Source organism: Mesoplodon densirostris, chromosome 8 (assembly GCF_025265405.1).
Source record: "Mesoplodon densirostris isolate mMesDen1 chromosome 8, mMesDen1 primary haplotype, whole genome shotgun sequence".
Taxonomy (NCBI): Eukaryota; Metazoa; Chordata; class Mammalia; order Artiodactyla; family Ziphiidae; genus Mesoplodon; species Mesoplodon densirostris.
The window spans coordinates 76,832,598-76,854,499 of record NC_082668.1 but is presented as its reverse complement, the minus strand read 5'-3'; positions in this window follow the sequence as shown (position 1 = coordinate 76,854,499).

Genomic DNA, 21,902 nt, shown 5'->3' with positions numbered 1-21,902 from the left:
CATATAGAGGTGACTATTTTCTCAAGGGAGGACATGCTGTTCCAATAGCCAGGAATATGTGTGTATTTGTAGAGGAGCTCAGCCTACACTGCTTACAGTGGGAACGTTTGGTCAGGCTAACAGAAATCATTTTCATGGTTCAGGCTGAGAACACAAAGTTTAAAAGTATAGAGTGTTGTCTTGGGGACTCCTTGTGAGAAACTATGAATGACCAGTTATCCAATGAGCTGTGTTAAATAACAGACTTCATTTTTTCCAAAAACACTCCCTCTACCTTCTTCCACCTCTTTCAAAAATGATAACTTTTTTAAGTAAAAAAAAGTGACATAATAACTAGTTGCTATTGGAAATTTAATTTAGAGATCTGTTTATAACTGGCAGAAATATGCATTTTTTCCTTTATTTTCTTTTTAAAAAGAGCTTCTTATTTCATTTTAATATAGAACTAGCTACTTTGTTTACTATCAGAATATTCCAGATGTTGTACTGCACAGAGTTTTAAGCCTCTAGTCCTTGTGTATTGCACCACTCAAAAAGAGAAGAATTTTACAGCAGGAGAACGTTTTATGATCCTCAGGTATCTGGAGAAACTTCCTTTCTTTTCCTCTTTTTCCATTTAGTCTCCATAATATCCATCTGCCTGGTATGGTGCTAAATGCTTAGGATATCAAAATTGAATAAGTTTTTGTCCCAGCTATCCAGAAGTTCTCTAATAGAGGGGTAATTTCCACTAGTCTATCTTCCAGGTTACTTATGTGTTCTTCTGAATCATCTAATTTGCTGTTGATTCTCTCTAGTGTATTTTTCTTTTCAGTTATTGTATTCTTCAGCTCTGATTCATTCTTTTTTTATAGTTGAAGTTCTTGTGTTTCTCTGGTATTCTGTCGAGTTTGGTGAGCATTCTTATGACTATTGTTTTAAACTCTTTTCTAGGTAAATTACTTATGTTCACTTCATTAGGGTGTTTCTCTGGAGTTTTATCTTGTTCTTTCATTTGGAACCAATTCCTTTGTCATCTCATTTTGCTTGACTTTCTGTCTGTGTTAGTTTCTATGAACTAGGCAAAAGAGTTACCTCTGCCAGTCTTGGAGGCATGGCTTTGTGCAGGATCATCTCTATGTGCCTGCTTGTGCCTGGTGGGTTTGGTGGTATGGCTGGACCTGGTCTGGGCACAGACCAAGACTTTTCCTGCAGTGTTCCAGGGGCCACTGCCTTGGTGGGAGTGCTAGAGCCTGAGCCCATCATGGGCTGGGACCTTTTTTGGGGGTGTTCTGAGGACTGCAGTCTTGCTGGGAAGGCTAAGGCTGGAGCTGGGTAAAGGCTGGGGTTGTGCTGGAGTGGTCTCGGCAGGTCAGCTAGAGCATCAGGTGCTTTTTCAATCTGCTACCTCTGTGCCGCTACTCAGTCACTGATTTTTTGCGTGAGCCCCTTAGGATGGGAGTCTTGGTTTGCTATAACTCTTTGGCTCTCTGGGTTGTAAGCTCTGTTGGTTCTCAAAGCCAGTTTTGGGGCCTCGTCTTCCTGGTGCCAGACCCCAGGGCTGAGGTGTCCAGTATGGGACTAGAACTCCTTGCTGCTTAAGACGTGCTCTGAGTTTGTGATATCCCTTCCACCTGTGGGTCTCCTGTGTGGGGTGAGAATACTGACTAGGCTGCATCTCTGCCCCTCCTACCCATCTTAATGTGTTTTTCCCTTAACATTCTTAATTAGGAAATTAGTCAGAATGATAACCATAAAATCCTCACAGATTTGGAATTTAAGGAGCATACTTCCAAGTAGCCTATGGATCAAAGAAAAAATCAAAATGAAAAATAGAAAATGAATAAATAAATGCTTGCAAAAATACTACATCCCAAAAGTTGTGAGATTTATATATGTACATATACAAATATGTATATATCAGAAAAGAATAATGGCTGAAAATCAACAAGGCAAGCATTAGTCTCAAAAACTTAGTTAAATAGAGCAAGTCAAATCCAATGAAAGTAGAAGGCAGTATATAACAAAAGTATAAAATAATGTGATAAAACCCAATCATAATATAGGGATAAACAAAGACAAAAGTTAGTTTTTTGCAAAGACCAAGATAGATAAATATTTGGTAAGAATGATGAAGAAAAAAAAGTAAAAAGACACAGATAATCAATATAAAAAATGGAAAAAATGACACTATAATGTATTTTTCAGGATTTAAACTATTAAAAGAGGATATTATGAACTATATAGTAATAAATTTAAATTTTGATAAATTCCCCCAATTATAAAACTGACCAAAATTAATGCAAAAAGAGAACAATAATTTGACTATTAAAGACATTGAATCTTAAATTTAAAAGATAAACAAACTCAAACTAACAAACAAAATTCAATATGCCACAAAAAGTACTCCCAAGCCACTTGTCATTTTGGATGAATTTTATCAAACTGTTTAAAAAGAAATATACCAGTTTAGATCAATTCTGCCAGAGAATAAAGCAGGAACATTCCTCAACCTGTTTTATGTGGCAAGTATAACCTTGACACTGAAACCTCAGAAGGACATTATAAGCAGGAAAATTTACAGGCCAATCTTACTCATGAGCATAGATATAAAAACCCTAAAAAAAGTATCAGTAAACCCAATATAGCAATATCCTAAAAGAATACATCATGATTAAGTTATGTTTATTCTAGGAATGGAAAATTGGCTTTGCATTAAAAAAAAATCAGTGCATTTCACAAGTTAACAAAGGAGAACAATCATGTAGCCATCTCAATAGATGGAGATAAAGCTTATGATAGAATTCAATTCTTATTTATGATCAAAAGTCTTAGCAAACTATGAATAGAAGGAGACTATTGATTTGATAAAGGGTATCTAGAAGAAAAAAATCCAGAAATGTCATCCTTAACCAGGAATGCTGAATGATTTCCTTTTGATTTGAGGAATGGAAAAATGTAGCTGAATATTCACTCTTTTTCAATGTTTTCTTGAAAGGCTCTGCCAGTGCAGTAAGTCAAGAAAATGGACCTATGAGAACTGGGAAGAAAGAAATACAATTCTCGTTGTATTTCAGGTCATATGATTGCATACATACAAAATTCTGAGGCATCTATAATGAAATTATTAGAATTTCTAAGTTAATTTAGCAAGATTGCTGTGTAAGAGGTCAATTGAAAAAATAGTGATTGCATTCATATATATTACACACTATATATACTTTAACAGCTAAAATAAACTTTAAAAATAAGTGTTTGCTAACTCTCCTAGCCAAATGCGAAATTTTAGACAGACCCAGAAGTGGAATTTGTTTTTTTTTAAATTGAAATATAGTTGATTTACAAAGTTGTGTTAGTTTCAGGGATGCAACAAAGTGATTCAATTATATACATACATATATGTGTGTGTATATATATATATATATATATATATATATATATTCTTTTTTAGATTCTTTTCCATTATAGGTTATTACAAGAGAAGTGGAATTAGCTTTAATCCAACTGAATCTGTGGGAGGATTTTATCCAAATGTCTTTAAAACTTTCTGATATTTGGGTTTTATAGACTTTTTTTTCCAGAAAAATCCTACAGGTATAGTTATTTGAAAAATAACTTCATATAAAAGAAATTATTTGAAGAATGAAACTTTTTTTAATTTGGACATATCAATATCTGTGTAACTTCTTCCAAGATAGTAGTGATGGGCAACTCTCATGCTAGAGACACCATCATCAATAGTTCAATGGGATTTTGTTATGCTGCATTTCCTCCCTGCTTTCTTCCCCAGTGTCAGCATCTCCTCGTGAGCAGCCTCTCTCTTTCCAAGCCCTCCCTGTGGTGAACCCAAATGTTGTTTATCAGATGGGTGTAATTCAACCCACTAAAATACATCCTTGCCAATGGGATTCATGCTATGAACTCCAACCCCCTCTGCTAGTGACATACGCACATTCTCAGTCTGCGTCACGAAGATATGTAGGCAGATGTAGGTGGTACCTAACAGATGCAAACTTTTTATTTTGTTGAATTTTGCCTTTGTCATTTGGACACAGTGTTAGAAAAGCAATCATTCCTTAGTTACAAGGGATTCCGGGAGAAAGTTCACTGTTGAGGCTATCCCCCAGCCCTGTCCTTCCTGGTGTGTCCTGCCTCATCTCGAGAGTGGAAAGAAACCATAGGAGCCCAGCTCATGTTTGTCCACACACGCCCTGTTATGTTGCTACCGCTGGGCCACACTTACCTACCACACATACTAACTAGCACAAAGGGCAGAAAGGCAAGAAATGCCCGACTGAAATCTGGACCTATTAACACAGCATTTGCTTCCCCTTTTATATTCATTTACAATGTGGTTGGCATTATTTGCCTCTAACATTGAAATATTTTGAAACTGACTTCTAGGACTCAGAAAATATAAGGATGTTTTAATTACCTAGCAATCCTCTATAGGTTTAATATACATATGAGAAATATGAGAAAAGAAAATGAGAATATGATTATAATCAAAGATTTCTTTAAAAAAATATCTCTTCTCTTACCAGGAAGAAGAGCAAGAAACGCCATACATTTGGGGTTTGGAAAGATGCTGGGTTGAGTTAAATCCTGAGTTAAACAAAAACAAAAACTCCAAGTATGTAATCTATATTATTCCCTCTTAATTTTTCCAAATTGGTAAACCTAAGGTGAATTTCAAGATTAGAGATTTTCGGGCCTCCCTGGTGGCGCAAGTGGTTGAGAGTCCGCCTGCCGATGCAGGGGATGCGGGTTCGTGCCCCGGTCTGGGAGGATCCCATATGCCGCGGAGCGGCTGGGCCCGTGAGCCATGGCCGCTGGGCCTGCGCATCCGGAGCCTGTGCACCGCAACGGGAGAGGCCACAACAGTGAGAGGCCCACATACCGCAAAAAGAAAAAAAAAAAAAAAAAAAAAAAAAAAGATTAGAGATTTTCTTCTGTCAGATATTCCAGGTATTGTTTTCAAAAGGTCATTTCTAGTAGTTTAAATAAACTTAAAAGACTTTGAAAACAAGAAAATGTGACTTGGTATAACAAAACAAAATCATTTTAGAAATCAAAATTGTGACATTTGAGGAGGATCTAAACTTGGCAGAATTGTGTCTAGAAAGGAACAGTAGATTTTAAAAGTATCGGAGAGCATGTAGTTCATAATGAAAGTTTTCACCACATGATTGAATCACTTGTTTAAATTCAAAATCTTCCCCTCTCTCCTCAGCAATATACACTTTGATTTCTATCTTCCTGTTTTCAGATTTGGAACTGAATACTACTACAGCCTCAGAAGTATTGCCTTTAATTTTTGTTTAAAATGATCAGATTTGGATTGTCTTTTCATTCATTCATTAGGTTTGCTATATTCAATCAGGAGGTCTATCTTTAGAAAGTAGAGAAAGATTCACATTTAGTATTGTGATTGACCCTGGCATAAATCCCACACTTTTCACAGTCTGTCAGCAGATGAGTGAGATTAGCCACTGTGGCTGGGTCCTTGCCTTTTGCTTGCCATAGTCTACCAACTTGGGAGTATTACCATACTATTTTCTAGGAGTCCTCCTCAATATCTGTTTACAAAATACCAAGTTATTACTTGAAATATCTCTACTTGTTAACATTAAATCAACATCTTATTTCATTAAGTTAAAAATAACTTAGGGCTTTTATTCTGACATTTCTTTCTTTTCACTACATAGCCTTTAGAGCCATATCAGGTGTAGAATATTGATAGTACAAGACATGCCAGAATGCTCTAACATGTGATTTTTGGTACTATTTTAAACACAAACTATTGCTATTTTGGCAAATGATCACTAGCTCCTTGTCTAGAACACATGATGATTTTACCAGAAGATTAGGGTCATAGTATAACAAACTCTATATAGAGGCAGGAAGTGCATCATTGTGATTGATAAAATCATTAGATTGTTTCTGCCATCTTTTAGTTATGTCTAGTATAGATATATGTAGTTGCTTTTTTTTTTTTTTAGAAGGTAAATGTACTTATTGCCTACTATTTTCATTTTTGGAGCTTCAGAAGAATTTCCAAGACAATAGGAAACATCCCCTCAAAATCCTATTGCATTATCTTATGTAGTCAGCAGGTTGTTGAAAATTGTGAATGGCAATTTTCAAGGTTTTGAAAAGAGTTAAACATTCTTATTGAACAATCAAAACCTTCACATGCTTCTGATTAAGTGTCTGTGCACTTAATCCTGTGAAGTGGTTAAATGCATGTGAAAAAGAAAAAAAGTCATGAAATAATTTTCCCATTTCCCCATTCCATGTGTCTTTCACTTTGTCAGAAGCTATAAGGTAACTTGCTTCCTACTGATACAAAATATCAGTTGGAGTTGAACTTGCTCTAATTCACAGTCACCTTGAAATTGGAAGTCTAAATACTCTATATGAAGTGTAAAGGGTGAATGTCTGAGCTCCTGTGACTAGATGTGTATTTGCTGCCCCTTCCTTCCTTTCTTCCTTCCTTCCACCTCCCTCCCTCCCTCCCTTCCCCCCTCATCTCCCCATCTCTCTCTCTCTCTGTCTCTCTCTCTCTGTCTCTCTCTCTCTCTCTCTCTTTCTTTCTTTTTTTCCTGGAGCTATAGCAAGGGATTTCTACCAAAGGTACTTCATGGAGTCAAAAGCCAGAAAAACATCCAAGCCAGGTTCACTGGAAAAAGCTGAAGCTCAAATACCGGAAGCAGAAATAAAGTTGAGACACAGATTCAGAAGACTGGGATTCAATAAAGATGAAATGAAGGGCTAGATTAGGAATGAGTAAGAGGAAGCTCATGAGAAAAGTTATAAACCTTGGTGCATGTTTAAGGTTTGCTTTAAGGTTTATGGTATAAGTATATATTTGAGTTGGCCCGATTTAAATAGCCAGAGCCAGCCATGAAGGAAATAGATATATTTTTCTTATTTAAGTGTCCTTTTTGGTGGAAACCCAAGATGCCTATGAGAATGAAAGTTCAAGGTGCCCTGAATTTCTCTAAAGCTATTAGACTATATATTAAACTCTTGGCAAGTTCTTGTTTCTTATTTATGGTAACACAAACCAATCTCTTTTAAACATATCATGTTCTCTGGGAAAACAACAATAACATACACAATATGGTGAACCTCAATGGGTCCAGAAGGCAGATTTTAGACCATGATCTGAAACCAAATTGTGAACCAGGGAGGAAGTGAAACAGCCCTCTAACGATAAATGACAGTCCAGAGCTTACTCCAGAGGAGAGGTGGGCACACTTTCAAAACCTTACCCAGACAACTGTACACAGAGTAAGGGAACAGATGAAAAGTGGTAACATGTTGGCAGCCATGAGAAATAACAGCAGATTTCAAAGGAAGGACAGAGGACTCTTCATGCAAAAGAGAGGTGCCTAGGGACCATTTATGCAGCCCTACATGCTTGTGAGTTCCCAAGGCATTATTTCAATTTACCCAGTTCAATAACTAATAATCAAAATGATAACCCTGAAGCTGTCATTACAGAAGGTTAAATGATTTTCTCAGAAGGATAGTTTTCAAAAGTGGCATTGTTAAAAGGGTTTGCTTCAGTTAGGAGGTAAAAAAAATCCAGGCTAAACAGTTGATTTTCCTGATAATGCTAGACATATTAGACTTGTTTGTCTGTTTGTTTTGTTTTGCACTGTTGTGGCCTCTCCCGTTGCGGAGCACAGGCTCCAGATGCGCAGGCTCAGTGGCCATGGCTCACGGGCCCAGCCGCTCCGCGGCATGTGGGATCTTCCCGGACTGGGGCACGAACCCGTGTCCCCTGCATCGGCAGGCAGACTCTCAACCACCGCGCCACCAGGGAAGCCTGTAGATTTTGCTAATTGTATTCCAGATGAATACAGATTGGTTGGAAAATGATTAGCATATTACTAATGAGCAGAGCCATTAATTTGGAACTCCGCTGCCTCACCCTCACAATGGAATATGGCTGCTGAGTGGCTGTGTTTGGAGTGGCGGCCAAGGGAAGGGGCAGGGTCTGCAGTGCTTACTCGTTGGAAGCCTGCTGAGTTAGATCCTTGATCTATGAAACTTTTAGGACCAGATTTCCCATTGCCAGCCAATGAGTGGTACTTGTCCAATTTTGTGGTGTGTGTCTCCATCTTCATCCACTGCACAGGTTCTGGAGGCCAAGATTAGGAGGTTATTTTAGGAAAGAGGAATGGAGCCAGAATGGTATTACCGCAGAGTCAGTTCTGCCTAGAAGACTAGCTATTTCGGGGGCCCTCTGCTATGGTTGCTGGTGTTGCTTGTATGCTGTTTCTTACCACAGGAGATTCCATTCTCAGGACTCTGAATAGCTAGACACCAACATTTTTATCTTCTTTTTGCTTTGGCTTCAAGAGAGTTTACAGATTAAATGTGGTGCTCAAATATTGCAGCTGCCTTTTGCCACATTTTGCAATTATAACTATTTCAGGTTGTGACAAATTGCTTATGTTTTTTTTCTTTATTGTGGTCTTAATGAGTTAGTTCTTTGTCTTCTAATACTTGTCTTTTATGGTAAAATCTGATGAAAAAGTAACTTGAAACACTCCTTAGGCTTCTTGGAATAGAAAGGAAAAAGGTAAGAAAATTCTAAAATAAAAAAGAAAGGAAAAGGGTGGAATATTTCAGACAATGGAAGAATTGTGATTGTGAACAATGTTAGAGATTGACAAACGAAACTTAGAAGTTCTCATTCATGCTTAATAAATATCTAAATGCACTCAAGCTGTACCCGTTTAAACAGAAATTTCTCTGGCTCATAACAGTCAGTCATGGCTTATCTATGGTAACCTTGCCCTGAACTGGGCACATGTGTTTTCTCACCCATTCATCACTGACCTGGTCCTCAGTGAAATGCAGATTTATTGGATTTTATGAATTGGGGAGTGATTTTTACATACTGTATAATCATGACACAGTTTTTTCTTTCCTCCCTCCCTCCCTCCCTTCCTTTCTATTTTTTCTTTTCACATAAGGAAGAGAAGTTTTCTTTTTTATGGCCCATGTACAAGGTTCTTCATTGGGGCAGAGTATAGAATTTTAGTTCTGTCACTGAGTTATTGAGAAATTATAGAATTGTGATTAGTGTGCCTTGCTTTTGGAATTGTAGGCACTAGATTTAAGACTGGATGTTGCTTAGGATGAAATGCAAGGTATAAATGGTGACTTTAATCTTTTTATTTTAAGAGGTGAAACTGATATAGACACAACTGATGAAGTAATTTCTGTGAATCCTAGGCTGGGATGGAATTATTCTCCCCACTGTTCTCGTACTATTTGAAGGAGACAGTGTTTCTCAGTTCAATTGTCTCTTTGGTTTAGGGGCTTTTCAACCTGATTATTTTAATTAAGCCATGGAGTATCCATTGTAAAATGAAAGCTATTTACATTATAAAAAGTGGCATATTTAAAGGAAGCCAGACTACTTTATATTAGCATTTTGAGCTTAATCTTTCTAATGTGGCTCCCAATTCTTTTCCATCATTCTTCTAAGAATGTAGTTCTTATTTTTTGAATTATTTTTATTATTCTTCTCTGAGTTATTTAAATTATCTCTATATACCAATGGTAAAATGGCAACAGTTTCAATAAGAATCGCCAAATTATACAAAATATCTAAAACACAGTAGAACCAAGACTGCTTAGCACCACACTGTATTTCTTCAACCCTCATTCTAAACTCAGCTATATCAATATACTGTATATATACTTGCTTATCTCTAAAAATGATAATATCAAGCAAAATCTAAGAAGTAAGTTTCCCATGAGATGTATGTATAGGTGTTCCCAATAGTTTGGTTTTAATTTTTTTCAGGCAGAGAAGGACAAACATAATCTGCAAATTGCCTGAGGAGCAGGGAAAGATTGATGAATAATTGGTGATCTGGGTACAGACAATACTAGTTATGTCTCCAGTCAAGTTGCTGTAAACTTAATGGTCATACTTTAACTTTTATGATGTTGACCAAAATTCTTTAAACTTCAGTCTCTTCAGGGGTTAAAGGAGATAAAACACACATTCATGGAATTGAACTAAAGATACCCTGAGCAGGGCTTCCCTGGTGGCGCAGTGGGTGAGAGTCCACCTGCCGATGCAGGGGACACGGGTTCGTGCTCTGGTCCGGGAAGATCCCACATGCCGCGGAGCGGCTGGGCCTGTGAGCCATGGCCGCTGAGCCTGCGCATCCAGAGCCTGCGCATCCAGAGCCTGTGCTCCACAACGGGAGAGGCCACAACAGTGAGAGGCCTGTGTACCCCCCAAAAAAATACCTTGAGCAGTGGATTTTCCCATTTGCTTGACCTCACCAGAACTGAGGTCTGTACTTGTCCCAATTGGTGTTCTTTTTCTCTCTTCCTTTAGAATGAGTTGCTGTAATGTCCTTCTTATAAACAGATTTTGGTAAGTAAGTCTATTTAATAAGTCCTTCAGTCATGTCCAACCTTAATGTACCTGAGTCATAGGATGAACATAGCTTAGTGTAGGTTGGGAATAATACTATGAATGTATCCATTTTATGATTCATTAAGACTCCAAATTGCATTTTTACTCAATTCATTTGGAAACTTGTTATATATTTTTACTAATATATTATTATTTCAGATATATTTACTTGTTCATATCATTTATTGTAAATTGGTAAAATCATTTAGAAAATTCCTGACTTAGGTCTATGTTATCCAAACAACTTATTGGAGGAGGAATGTGTAGGATCCTCTATACATATTTATATACAAATATAAACAAAGTTTGCAGCTTTGTAAAGATGTCCTGGATATTTCAGAATATCCAGTTCTTTTTTTTTCTCTATAACGTTATTTTGATTGTGAATATGGAAACAGAAGGTGGTGGTCATCAGAGAGAAGTGAGCAGTTTTGAGTATTGTTGAGTGCATGTACAGTTGACCTGCGAACAACCCAGGAGGTTAGGGGTATAACCTGCTGCAGTTGGATCCACATATAACTTATAGTTGGCCCTTTGTATTGGTGGTTCCTCCATATCCATTGTTCCTCTGCATCTGTGGATCCAACCAACAATGTATCCTGTACTACTATAGTATTTACTATTGAAAAAAATCCGGGTGTAGGTGGACCCAAGTAGTTCAAACTCGTGTTGTGCAAGGATCAACTGTATATGGGTGTATATTTGGACAAGAGTAGTGGCTAAACAGAGGGATACTTAGTACTGGTGAGGTGAACTTTTAGTACTTACTGTGTATTTCATGAAAACATATTAAAGAGGTGTTAATATATTTATTTTTTTAATTGCCATGAAAATAAAGCCCAAATTCTTAGCAAAGTCTAATGATATATATTTTTTCCTAATGATGTTTTATATTTTTCTTTTGTGTGAGTGTTATCGAATGCATTAAGCTATTCTAGAAGGCTAAAGTAGTTCAACAGGACTTATTTTTCTAGGCCACTTACTTTTTGTTTTCATTCAAGGTCTTTATAAATTAATCTCATTTAAAAAACTAAAATCATGATATAAGTGTGTGTTTGTACATAGACCATTCTTTGAATATAGCACAAAAACTGGGTAATAGTATAGCTTGCTTCTTTATGCATTCCACAATCACTGAAAGGAGTTCTTATGAAAAAGCTCAGTGAACTTCAAAGTGTGATTGAAAATAAAATCAAGGCTCAGTAATTTGCACAGAGGTTGTATTTCATTAATATGTGTCTCATATAAGCAGTCAGCATGTAAAAATAGACGGCAAATATGACCGAGAGTTAAAATTATGAATTATACATAAAATATGTGTTAAATTAGAGAATTAATTGAGAAGCATGAGTTAAGAAGAAAACTAGTTGATATTGTATAACATTTGATAATCAGAGTCATTTTTCTACAATTGTTAAATGTAATTTGTCTCATAACGTTATCCTTTGGTAAATTGTTACAACACTGTATGATATATGTAGCTTATTAACAGTTTCATTAATTGCTATTAGAGGAAAGAAGCTATGAAAGCTGATACACATAGGAACAAATGTTGAGGCAGATGGTTGAAATTAGTGAAACATGATCAGTTGCTAAACTAGTTTACTTAATTAGCTTCCTACATCAGAATAGTTGAAATAAATTTGTCATATTTTCGTCAGGAAACTGAAATTCAGGGGATAATTGTTATACATCATATTTTAAAACTAATGAGACAAACAGCAAAGAACTGTTGGCACTGACCCCTGACCCTCAGTTTGTTTTGTACTGAGTGGGCTGAACTGTTAGAACGAGTGGGAAATTTTTCTATTAAGGAATACCAACTGCACTGACATCTTTCCCTGGCCTGTAACAGGGAAAACGGGGAGAAAAGCAAGTGGAAGTTGGCCACTGTCCACAAAATTTCCTTGATGCTGTTACTTCTTAGTGAATAATTCTGGAATAATTCTCAGAGGAGCTGAAACAGAGTTTTCAAATAACAATTTTATGAAACAGTTTCATCTTCAGTGAGATTCCAGAAAATTCGAAGGCAACAAATTATAATAATTTTTATGCTCGGGCCACTCTTGGCTATATTATTGAGAACGGAAGGGATGGAATCAAATTCTCAGGTACTCATTTTTGGTTAATTCCTATAGATTTGAATTTGGCATCAGCACCCATAGTGAATAACAAATTGTCAAAGATGGTGGAGATTTTGGTGGAAATGTGGTTCGTGTATTGGAGAAAATATGAAGGTATTCTGAATTGTTTAATGGAATTCTCCAAATTTGGGGTGCATATTACATGGTTTATATCTGCTGAGGTTTATATAGGTTTAAAATAATTTATTATCCCTTCCCACAGGAATTTTTTTGTATTTTTTTAAAGATACATTTTTTTTCTCTTTAAGACACATTTTGCTTTGCAGCAAAAATGGAGAACTAGGCTATCAGTATACAGCAGGTTCCAATAATAGTCTTTATTTTATCTTTTTATTCAAACATATTATCAGTGACTTTTTAAAACATCTTTATTGGAGTATAATTGCTTTACAATGGTGTGTTAGTTTCTGCTGTATAACAAAGTGAATCAGCTATACATATACATATATCCTCATATCCCCTTCCTCTTGCATTTCCCTCCCACCCTCCCTATCCCACCCCTCTAGTTGGTCACAAAGCACTGAGCTGATCTCCCTGTGCTATGCAGCTGCTTCCCACTAGCTATCTATTTTACATTTGGTAGTGTATATAAGTCCATACCACTCTCTCACTTCATGCCAGCTTACCCTTCCCCCTCCCCGTGTCCTCAAGTCCATTCTCTATGTCTGCATCTCTATTCCTATCAGTGGCTTTTGGATGATCATGTGTTAACTCATATGAATGACAACTACAAACATGTATGATCCATTAATGACACAGCTATCCTTTCCCTATTAGATTGCATAGTGGGTTTTTTTCTGATAAAGTTAGTTTATAAATTGTTTGGTTTAGGAACCATAAAGCTGCTGCTGCTAGTGGTTTAGACTTTATCACCTTTCCTTACTTTATTATCACCCTTGGACTTAGGAAAGAAAGTAAGAGTAAGATCATTTTATTCACAATATATTTACAGGCACTGTGCTAAGAATGTTTAAACTTTTCAAGGTCCCAGAGAATGTTTGCATCTGAACTTCAAAAAAATTATTTTTATAGTATGAAACCAAAAAATGAAAAGTTGAGGTTAAGTTTTCACATATCTATAGCATGTAATTAAAAATAAATTGCTATTTTACTAAACTCTTAATAATATATAAGTAATATTTATTGTGAGAAGTGGGTCCATTTTTTGTATGTTGTTATGAGGAAAACTTTAATATAAAATGTAGTCGATCTCTGTTAAACTACCTTCCCATTTCCATGCTTTTACTCAGCAAAGAAAATAAGGTGTATCTTTACCACTTGTTTAAGGCCGTAGCTTTTCAGCTCTCAATTCTAATACAATTTATGAAAGACAAGAAGATGTTAAGTATGATGCTAGCTTGTTAGAATTTAGCAATGAAATTTAGGTAGCCTGGAATGGTCATTCAACATATAAAGAAGTTTAATTTTATTCTCACAAATAGTAACATGTATAAGCTAAAGAATGCTGTTACAAATACCCTGCATGTGGAAAATCTAGGTAAAAGTATACCATAAACTGAGGAATCAAGCCAGTGGTATTATTATTTTTAATACTGAGAAATATAGAACTGACTCTAAGCAAAATTTGAGTCAGCATAGCTATTTTGTACACTATAAAGTACCTTGGTGACCTAGGTTCTTAGCATAAAGAATATTATTATTAAATGATTTTCACTGAACTATTAGCATTATTTGTCATTACACACTCACCATTCCCATGCACTAGGTTAGTAATGCATTAAAAGTAGAGACATTCCATTATTACTTATCTTTCCAGTCACTGTAAAAAACAAAACTGACAGGTGTTTGTTAAACGTGTCTTGATTCAAAAGCTTTTTACTCTGTTGGGAGTACTCAGGAAAACTGCTTCTATTTTGGATATAGATTGTTCCTACTCTAACAACAAAAATATGGGATAATCTATAAAATCATAACTTGTTTGTACTCATCAGAGAGTCCAGACAACCAAGGTCACTGAATTCCAAAGGATGGCAAGCCCCTCCAAAGAGATAGGGACCACACAAAATTTGCCTTTGATAGAGTACAGTAAAAAGAAAAATCAGGTAAGAAGAAAACAAGTGTGATGGTTAATTTTATGTGTCAACTTGACTGGGCCATGTGATGCCCAAATATTTGATTAAACATTGCTTATTATTATTGGATTTATTATTATTAACATTATTATTGGATGTGTGTCTGAGGTGTTTCTGGATGAGATTAATATTTGAATTGGTAAACTGAGTAAAGCAGATCATCTTTCCTGATGTGGGTGGGCCTCATCTAATCCATGAAGACCTGAAGAGAATAAAGGCCTGACTTAAAGCTTGGACGTTGGTCTTCTCCAGCCTTCAGATTTGGAATAGAACTTACATCACTAGCTCTCCTGCTTCTCAGGTCTTCGGACTCACACTAGAAGTATACTGTCAGCTCCCCTGGGTCTGGACTTCTCAGCTTCTATAATTATATGAGCCAATTCCTTATAATAAATTTCTTTACACACACACACACACACACACACATACTGTTGGTTCTGTTTCTCTGGAGAATCCTGACTAATACAAACTAAAATTTTAACAAATTTTTAAAGGTCAAATATGGACAAGCATAACAATTTAGAACCCTTGAAAGCCCCAGACAAAGGAGAGTCTGCAAGCACTCACCAATGCTTGTCCATGGGCCCTAACTGGGTGCTCACAAATAGGATTGGAGGCAAGGAAGGAGACCTGAGAGAAACTATTTTGTGGTGCAGGCATGTCGATGGTGACTGGCTGCTACCGATGGAAAGGTGCAAGGTCGGGCCCTTATCTGAATCGTTTTCTTACATGAAAAAAAGGATTGGCCTCTCACCCCTGATACCAGGCAAAGTTTGGTTGCCATTGGGTAAGGAGTAGAATAAAAAAGTTGTCTGCCACTAGTGAATGAAATCGGAGACTTACTTGAGCCCAAGATCTTTCACTGATGACAAGCAGAGTTCTGTTACAGGATAGGGCCATGAAACTCAACTTTGCACAAGATTCTCCATTGATGCAAGGTAGCTTGGGGCTGCCATGATGAGAGGAGAAGGAATACTGAGAAGTTTAAAATAAGAGGCTGAAAATTCCCAGGCACCCACATAATCCTTGCACTTAGTAACAAGCTAAAGCAGGTAATCTATTTCTGGAAGAGGGGGAAAATTCTGGAAAAAGATCTCCTTGTGATGAGCATGCAAACTCTGCTGAAAGGTGAGAATGGAACAGAAATACTGATAAAAATCCTCCCAACACTCTAGGTCTCATACTAAGCACAAGGTAGAAGCAGTCTATCACTGGAGGAGTTTGAAGTCTATGGTAAACTAAAGGTAATTAGATCAACAACCAAAACTAACTGAGTTCAACTACTGTATAGACTAACCCAACCTCCACACTAATGGACTGAAAGCAAAAGAAATGTGTCCATTTTCAGTTTTAAATTTACCTCACCATTTGTTTATACACAATATTTGCATTTGATCAAATATTATATAATAAACAAAAAAGTAGCAGGAACAACAGCAATAACCCATTAGCAAGAGATAAACAATCAACAGAATCAAATCAAGATGTGACTCTGATTATGGAACATTAGATGAAGTACTTTGAAATAACTATGTTAAATATGTTAAAGGGTGTAGTGGAAAAGAGAAAAACATGCACGAACAGATGGGAAATTTCAGCAGGCATATGGAGATAAAAAAAGAATCCAATGAGAATGCTGGAAATGGAAAACATGCTAACAGAGAAGAAAATTTCAGTTGATGGGCTTATCAGCAGTCTGGATATAGCAGTGGAAAGAACTGGTTAACTGTACATTAGATCAATAGAAAGCATTCAAACTGAAACAAAAGAGAAAAAGAAGAAGAAACAACAGAATAGGGTATACAATAACTGTGGGATAATATAAAATGATTTAACATATATATGATTACATTTTCATGAGAAGATAGAGACAGACAGCACAGAATAAATATTCAAAGAGATAATAATGGCCAGTTTTTTTCTAAAATGAATGAAAGGCCACAAACAACAGATCAAAGAAGGTAGAGACTCTCAAGCATGATACATTAAAAGAAAAACACACTTAGGCACATCATACCCAAATTTCTGGAAGCCAAATACGAGGAGAAAATCTTGAAGGCATCCAGAGGAAAAGAAAACATTGTATACAGAAGACCACAGATAAAAATGACAGCAGGTTTCTCATCAGACACTAAACAAAGCAGAAAGTAATAGATATCTTTATTTATTTATAAATTTATTTATTTTTTGGCTGTGTTGGGTCTTTGTTGCTGCACACGGGGTTTCTCTAGTTGCCACAAGTGGGGGCTACTCTTTGTTGAGGTGTGCGGGCTTCTTACTGCAGTGGCTTCTCTTGTTGTGGAGCACAGGCTCTAGGCACGCAGGCTCAGTTGTTGTGGCTCGGGGGCTCTAGAGTGCAGTCTCAGTAGTTGTAGCACACGGGGCTCAGTTGCTCTGCAGCATGTGGGATCTTGCTGGACCAGGAATTGAACCCATGTCCCCTGCATTGGCAGGCACACTCTCAACCACTGTGTCACCAAGGAAGCCCAGTAATGGATATCTTTAAAGTGCTGAAAGAAAGAATAAAAAAAGCTGTTAACTCATAATTTTATACCAAGCAAAATAGCTTTGTTTAATAAAAGTAAAATAGAGGACTTGCTCAGCAAACAAAAGATGAGAAAATTTATTGGCAGTGAATTTTCACCATGGGAAATGTTAAAGGAAGTGTTTCAGTTAGAAGAAATATAATACAACATGAATATTTGGACCTACAACATTGAATAATGCTGTGAATGATATAAAAAAGTGAGAATACAAAACATTTTTTAAAAAACACTTTAAAAAGTCAAATATCTGGAGCAAAAAGAGTAACACTGTACTGTGGGATTTATAACATAATTAGGAGTAAAACATATGAAAACAATAGCAAGGAATTAGTAGAAGGAAATGATACTGTGTGGTTTTTTTACAACATAATGATGTGTATATTTTTGGAAGATAGGTTGTGAGGAATTAAAGATGCATATTGTAAATCCTAGAGAAGACACTAAAAAGTAAAACAAAATACTATAATAGGCCAGTAGTGGAGACAAAATTGAATCAGAAAATTACTCATTTAAACCATAAAAAAGACAGGAAAAAAAGGGGGTAAATGAAGAATATATGGCACATTTAGAAAATAAATAGTAAAAAGGTAGATGTAAGTCCAATCATATTGGTATTATATTAAGTGTAAATGGTGTAAACATGCCGGTTAAAAGCTAGGTATTGTCAAACGGTATTAACAAAAGTAATATCCAACTATATTTGTCTACAAGAAACTCACTTTAAATATAAAGATATAGAGGGGAATTCCCTGGTGGCGCAGTGGTTAAGAATCTGCCTGCCATTGCAGCGGACACGGGTTCAAGCCCTGGTCTGGGAAGATCCCACATGCCGCGGAGCAACTAAGCCCGTGCGCCACAACTATTGAGCCCATGCACTACAACTACTGAAGCCCGCGCACCTAGAGCCTGTGCTTCGCAATGAGAGAAGCCACTGCAATGAGGAGCCTGTGCATCGCAACGAAGAGTAGCCCCCGCTCACCGCAACTAGAGAAAGCCCGCGCGCAGCAATGAAAAACCAACACTGCCAAAAATAAATAAATAATAAAATAACTAAATTTTAAAATAAATAAATAAATAAATATAAAGATATAGATAGATTTAAAAGATATACCATGTAAACACTAATTAACTGAAGCTGGGTTAAGTATAATGTAAATTAGATTTACATTATATCTAATGTAAATGTAAAGTAAATTAGACAAAGTAGTTCAGAACAAGAAACATTATAAGAGATATAAAGGGACATTACATAATGTTAAAGGGGTCATCTAATCCAGGAAGTTTTACAGTCCTAAGTATGAATTCTTCAAATGATAGAGCTTCAAAATATATAAAGAAAAGATAGAACTGAAATGGTAAAGAGGCAAATTCACAACTATAGTTGGAGAATTCAACATTCCTCTCTTTATAAATGGCTCATGTAGACAAAATCTTCAGTAAGAAGACTGGGACAATACTATTAACCATCTTTACCACACTGATATTTATAAACTATTTCAACAAATAATAGCAAAATACACATCTTTTTAAGTGTACATGAAACATTAATGAAGATAGAACATTTTCTGGACCATTCAAAATGCTGCAAATGATAAAGAGTTGAAATAATACAAATTATGATGTTCAGACAAAAATAAAATCAAATTAGAATTTAATATCAGAAAGATACTTGGAAAATCCCTAAAGATTTGTAAATTAAATAGTACACATCTAAATATCCCATAGGTCAAAAAATAAATCACAGAGAAAATAGAAAATACTTTGAACTGAATAAAAATGAAAATATGACATATTAAATTTTGGGGGATGCAGCCAAAGACTGGCTAAGTTGCAAATGTCAAATGCTTATATTAGAAAAGAAAAAAAAGACAATGATTTTTTTGCATATGACACCAAAAGTATAAGCAACAAATGGGACTACATCAAATGAAAAAGCTTCTGCACAGCAAAAGAAACAATCAACAAAATAAAAAGGCAACCTATGGAATGGGAGAAAATATGTGCAAACTATATATTTGATAAGGAGTTAATACTGAAAATATATAAAGAATTCATATAAATAAATAGAAAAAAATCCATAAAATTAAATTAAAAAATGGGCAGAGGACCTGAATAAACATTTTCCAAAGAATACATCCAAGTGTCCAACTAGTACATGAAAAGGTGCTCAACATCACTGATCATCAGGAAAATGCAAATCAAAACCACAATGAGATATCTCTCACATCTGTTAGAATGGTTATTATAAAAAAGCCAAGACAGGGCTTCCTTGGTGGCGTAGTGGTTGAGAATCTGCCTGCTAATGCTGGGGACATGGGTTCGAGCCCTGGTCTGGGATGATCCCACATGCCATGGAGCAACTAGGCCCGTGAGCCACAATTACTGAGCCTGCGCATCTGGAGCCCATGCTCCACAAGAGAGGTCATGATAGTGAGAGACCCGTGCACTACGATGAAGAGTGGCCCCTGCTTGCCACAACTAGAGAAAGCCCTCACACAGAAATGAAGACCCAACACAGCAAAAATAAATTAATTAAGTAATAAACTCCTACCCCCAACATCTTCTTTAAAAAAAAAAAAAAGCCAAGACATAATGAACGCTGGCAAGATGTAGAGAAAGGGAACCCTTGTGCACTGCTGGTAGGAATGTAGATTGGTACAGCTAGTGTGGAAAATAGTGTAGTTTCCTCAAAAGAACTAAAAAAAAAAAAACACTACCATGTGATCCAGCAATCCCACTTCTGGGTATACAGCTGAAGAAGATGAAATCACTATCTTGAAGAGATATTTCCATAGCTATGTTTATTGCAGCATTATTCACAATAGCCAAGACATAGCCTGTGTCCTTTGGCAAATGAATGGATAAAAGTTATATATATATATATATATATATATATTTGATAATGGGCTTATATATATGTATATATATATGTATATATACATATATATATATATATATATATGTATATATATAGTTGACCCTTGAACAACACAGGAGTTGGGGGTGCCAACCTCCTGTACAGTGAAAAATCCGAGTATAACGTTACATTCAAATTCATAGAAGCAGAGAGTATAATGTTAAACAGAGACTAAGAGGTGGGGGAAATGGGGAGATGTTAGTCAAAGCATACAAACTTTCAGTTATAAGATGAATAATTTCTGGGTATGTAATATACAGAATGGTGAGTATAGTTAATGATACTGTTGTATATATCAAAGTTGTTATAAGAGTAGAGCTTTAATGTTCTTTCTCATCATAAGAACAATAACAAAATGTTAATTGCGTGAGATAATAGATGTGTTAACAAACCTTATTGTAATATATTGTAATATATGCATGTATCGTCATCACATTGTATACCTTAAACTTACACAATGTTATATTCTATTAAATCTCAGTAAAGCTGGATTAAAAAAGGGCTAAATCCAATGATCTAAGCTTCTATTTGACTCCATAAAAACAAAAGTAAATTTAACATAAACAAAAAGAAATAATAAAGATAGGCACAAAATCAATAAAATAGAAAAAAAGGTAATAGAGAAAATTAATGAAACTAAAAGCTGGTTCTTTGAAAAGATTAATAAAATGAATAGGTGTTTAGCCAGATTAAGGAAAAAGGAGAAGGGGTAGAAATTACCAATATCAGGAATGAAAAAGCTTACATTACTACAGACCCTGTAGACATAAATAGATAATAAGAAAAGATTATGAAAAATTTTATGGTCATAAATTTGACAACTTCAATAAAAAGAAAAATTATTAAAAGCTAGAAACTGCCAAATTTCATGAAGAAATATATATAATTTGAAATATATAATCTGAACAGTCCTATATTCTATAAATATATTACATTTGTAGTATTTGTAGTTAAAAATCTTTCAACAAAGAAAGTTCCAATCCCACTTGACTTCACTGGTAAATTCTATTGAACATTTAAGGAAGAAATAATATCAACCTCTTACAAATTATTCCAGAAAAACAAGAGAGGACAGACTTCCAAACCCATCTTATCAAGTCAATATTAACCTGATACCTGATAGAAAAACTACACAAAGACATTACAAGATAAAAAATGACAGACCAATATTTCTCATAAGTAGAGACAAAAATGATTAACAAAGTGTTAATAAATTAAATCTAGAAATATAGAAAAATAATAGTACATAATTACCAACCTGGATTTATCCCAGAATTCAAGGTTGGTTGACTATTTAAATAGTAATTAATATACATTTCTGTATTAGAAAGCTAAATAAAGAAATGATCATAACATTATATTAATGGAGACGGAAAAGCATACGAAAATCAACACATAAGAATCAATTATATTTCCATATATAAGCAACAAACTGGAAACTGGAGTAAAAACTGCCATTTATAATAGCATAAAATTCCATCAACTACTTAGTAAAAAAATTTTTTTAATATATACGTGCAAGACCATTATACTGGAAACAATGAAATATTATTGACAGAAATTAAAGAAGACAGAAATAACTGGAGAGCCATACTGTTTTTATGGGTCAGAAGACTCAATATTCATAACATGTTAATTCTCATTAAAATTCCAGTAGTGTTATTTTTATAGATATTGGGAAATCCAAGGAACCTATGTTACACAAAATAATTTAAAATATTCAAAAATGGAGAGAACTCACACTACCTGATTTCAAAACTTATT